Raw genomic sequence first — 4,380 nt, forward strand, 5'->3', positions numbered from 1 at the left:
GATTTTAGTTTAGTGCATGGTGAGAGATACAGGTCTAGTTTTAATCTTTGGCAAGTTGAAGCCCAATTTTTCCAGCACCATTTATTAAAGAGGCTATCTTTCCTCCAGTGAGGGTGTTTGGGTCCTTTACTGAAGATGAGATGGCTGAGTGTGTCTGGTGTTGTTTCTGCATCTTGTAATCTGTTCCACTGGTCCTCAGGTCTGTTTCTTTGCCAGTACCATGCTATTTTTATCACAGTAGCTTTATAGTAGAGTTGCAGGTTGGGGATTGTGATACCCCCTGCTATGGCTCTGTTGCCTAGAATTGCTTTTGCTATTCTGAGTCTCTTCTTATTCCAAATTAATTTTTGGATTGTTTTCTGAAGGTCCATGAAGTATGCTGCTGGGATCTCAATTGGAATTGCATTGAATCTATATAGCAGTTTTGGAAGTATGGCCATTTTCACTCTATTAATCCTTCCTACCCAGGAGCAGGGGATGTCAGTCCATTTTCTGATATCATCTTCAATTTCTCTTTTCAGAGTGCCATAGTTTTCAGAGAAGAGGTATTTGATTTCTTTCATTAGGATGATTCCTAGGTATTTCAGTTTTTTGGATGCTATTGTGAAGGGAATTATTTGCCCTATTTCTCTCTCAGTGAGTCTGTCATTCGTGTAGAGGAAAGCTATTGATTTTTGTGTGTTGACCTTGTAACCAGCTACTTGACTGAATTTGGTTATTAAGTCTAGAAGACTTTTGGTGGAGTTCTTGAGGTCTTCTATATAGAGTATCATGTCATCTGCAAATAATGACAATTTGACTTCTTCATTTCCCATCTTTATTCCTTTTATTTCTTTCTCTTGTCTAATTGCCGTGGCTAATGTTTCCAGAACCATATTGAACAAGAGTGGTGATAGTGGACATCCTTGTCTTGTTCGTGATTTGAGTGTGAAGGATTTCAGTTTTTGACCATTTAGTATGATATTGGCTGTTGGTTTTTCATAGATGGCTTCTATCAGTTTGAGGTAGAGACAATCTATTCCAATTTTTTGTAGGGTTTTTATCATAAATGCATGTTGGATTTTGTCAAATGCTTTTTCTGTGTCTATGGAGATACTCATATGGTTTTTGTCCTTGGCTCTATTGATATAGTCTATTACATTAATTGATTTGCATATGTTGAACCATCCCTGCATCCCTGGGATGAATCCCACTTGATCAGGGTGTATGATCTTCTTGATGATCTTCTGCCTTCTGTTTGCCATTATCTTATTAAGGATTTTTGCATCTATGTTCATTAGTGAGATTGGCCTATAGTTCTTTTTCTTGGTTGGGTCTTTCTCTGCTTTGGGGATTAAGGTGATGCTTCCAGGAATGAATTTCCCTTTCAATTTCTTTGAAGTGTTTAAACAGTAGTGGCAGTAATTCTTAGTTGGTAAGTTTTTAATTACATTTTCAATTTCATTGATTGATATTGGGTTGTTTAGAATTTTTAGGTCTTCGTTCAACTGTAGTAATTCATACTTATCTAGGAATCTGTCCATTTCTTCTGTGTTTTTGATCTTATTGGTGTATATGTTCTGGAAGTAGGTATTGATGATCCTCTGGATTTCTGCTGGGTCAGTTGTAATTTCATCCGTTTCATTCCTAATTGCATGGATTTGGGTCTTTTTTTCCTTTTCCTGATAAATTTGGCTAAGGGTTTGTCAATTTTGTTTATTCTTTTGAAGAACCAACTCTTGGCTTCATTGATTTTTTTGTATCGTTCTCTTAGTCTCCATTGCATTGAATTCTGCTCTGATTTTTATAATTTCCTCCCTTGTATGAGCTTTGGGTTTGTCCTCTTGTCTTTCTAGAAGCTTGAGGTTCAGCATCAGGTTGTTTAATTCGGCTCGCTCTGTTTTCCTATTATGAGTATTCACTGCTACGAATTTTCCTCGTAAGACTGCTTTCATTATGTCCCATAGATTCTGATATGTTGTATTGTCATTGTCATTTAATTGAAGGAACTGTCTGATTTCTTCTTTAATTTCCTCTGTGACTCATTGGTTATTCAGAAGTGTTGTTCAATTTCCATGTGCTTATGTAATTCTTGCAGTTTCTTTTGCTATTGATCTCTAATTTCATTGCACTATGGTCTGATAATATACAGGAGATAACTTCAGTTCCTTTGCACTTACTTAAACTTGTTCTAGGAGTGAGTATATGGTCTATTTTGAAAAACTATCTGTGTGCAGCTGAAAAGAATGTGTATTCTGATTTCGTGGGGTGGAACACTCTGTATACATCTGTTAAGTTCATTTGTTCAACAGTTTGATTAAGTTCTAGTATTTTGTTGCTTATTTTTTGTCTAGTTGATCTATCTATTTGTGACAGTGGGGTATTGAGGTCCCCCACTGCTATTGTATTAGTGCTTATTTGATTTTTCATGTTTATGAGTATTTGTTTTATATAGTTGGGTGCACTAGTGTTTGGTGCATACATGTTTATGATTGTCATCTCTTCCTCTTGGATTCTTCCCTTTACAAGGATGTAGTGTCCTTCTTCATCTCTCTTAATCAGTGTTGGTTTGAAATCCACTCTATCTGCAAAGAGGATAACTACTTGTGCTTTTTTTCGGGTTCCTGTCACATGGAGTATTGTTTTCCACCCTTTAACTTTCCGTCTATGAGTTTCATTTTGAATTAAGTGTGTTATCCTGTATGCAGCATATTGTTGGATTTTGCTTCTTGACCCATTCTGCCAGTCTATTTATTTTGCTTGGTGAATTGAGACTGTTAACATTGATGGTTATAAGTGATACGTATTGACTTATCATTGTCATGACTTTTTCTTTCTGTTTGATTCTCTCCGTTTGCATCTAATTTCTTGTCATGCTTGATGGATTCATTCTGCTAGGCTTCCTGGGTTTGTGATCCTTGTCTTTTCCTAGGATATTGTCTCAAAATTTTTGGAGTGCTGGTTTGGTTATCATGAAGTTCCTAAGGTGCTGTTTGTCATGAAAGCATCTTATTTATCCATCAATTTTGAAAGATAGTTTTGCAGGGTACATCAATCTGGGTTGGAGACTGTTTTCCTTTAGGGCTTGAAATACGTCACTCCAAGCTCTTCTAGCCTTGAGTGTTGCATTGAGAAGTCTGTTATTATTCTGATGGGCTTTCCTTTGTATGTGATTTGTTTCTTTTCTGTAACTGCTTGTAGAAGTTTGTTCTCTTGGCTTTCAGGAACCCTAACTATTATATGCCTATGTGTAGATTTTTTTGATCAAGGCTAGTTGGAGTCCTATATGCCTCACTTATCTGTATGTCAAGTTCTTTTCCCCTCCTTGGGAAGTTTTCTGCCATCACTTCTGTGAACAGTTTTTTTTATGTCATCTGCACTCTCTCCTATTTCTTCATTGACTCCAATCAGTCTTATGTTATTCTTCTTTGCATCATCTAGCAGCTGCTGGATTGATTTCTCATGATCCCTTACTATTTTTAAGAAATTTTCTTTTCCTGGTCACTAATTGCAGTCTTATCTTGTATATCTGAAATTCTGTCCTTACATTGGTTCTTTCTGCTGCGTAGACTTTCGATGGAGTTTTTAATCTCCTGGAAATCTGTTTGCATCTGTTTTATGGATTCCATTTGTTTCCTATGTTGGGATTCCATCATGTTCCTCAGCGCCTCTATTTTTTTTAATCTGTGTCCTCTCTAGACTTATTAATCATGTCTTGCACTATGGGCACAATCTCTGCTGTTATCTGAGAAATTATTTCTGATTTCATTTTTCCCAGATCCTCTCTTGTTGCCAGTTCAGGGAGTCCACGTGGTTGAGTATCAGATTGTTCCATCTTGTTTCCCTTTGGGGTTGTTTTAGGTGATCTGGGAATCTGGTTTTGAGACTTGTTTAAGTGTCTTCTCATTCCAACAGATAGGGGTTGTGTGGAGGGATGTGTGCTGCTGGTGCCCACGAGGCTCACCTCCTCAGGGTTGTTGGTATGACACCCTGGAAGGTTCACCTCCTCTGTTCTGGGGGCAGCTCTGCTCCTCCACACTGGGGGCAGTGATGTGTGTATTTAAGCTATATTGTTATCAATAGTTTGTAGCCAGATTGCTTTTCACTGAAGTACTATATTGTAAGCCATATCAGAACCCTACTAAATGTCTAAAACATCACTTTTAGTGTTTGTGCCACATTCTAGTTTATGGAACACTCCCCTATTATCATTTAATTCTGTGGTTTTTATCACTGAAAATTGTTAACTCTATTTATAATAATCTACTTGAATTTTTTAAAAATCTTGTTTTATTTACTTTGGAGTTCTCAGATGAAATCTCTGGTGCTCAATAAATGAAAATTACACAGGGTTACTAACACATGTGTCAAAGGAGGATACTTTGATAAATTATTTGAAGT

Source organism: Heterocephalus glaber, unplaced genomic scaffold, assembly GCF_053883595.1.
Source record: "Heterocephalus glaber isolate CG9 unplaced genomic scaffold, H.glaber_assembly_v1.0 deba00001719, whole genome shotgun sequence".
Classification (NCBI taxonomy): domain Eukaryota; kingdom Metazoa; phylum Chordata; class Mammalia; order Rodentia; family Bathyergidae; genus Heterocephalus; species Heterocephalus glaber.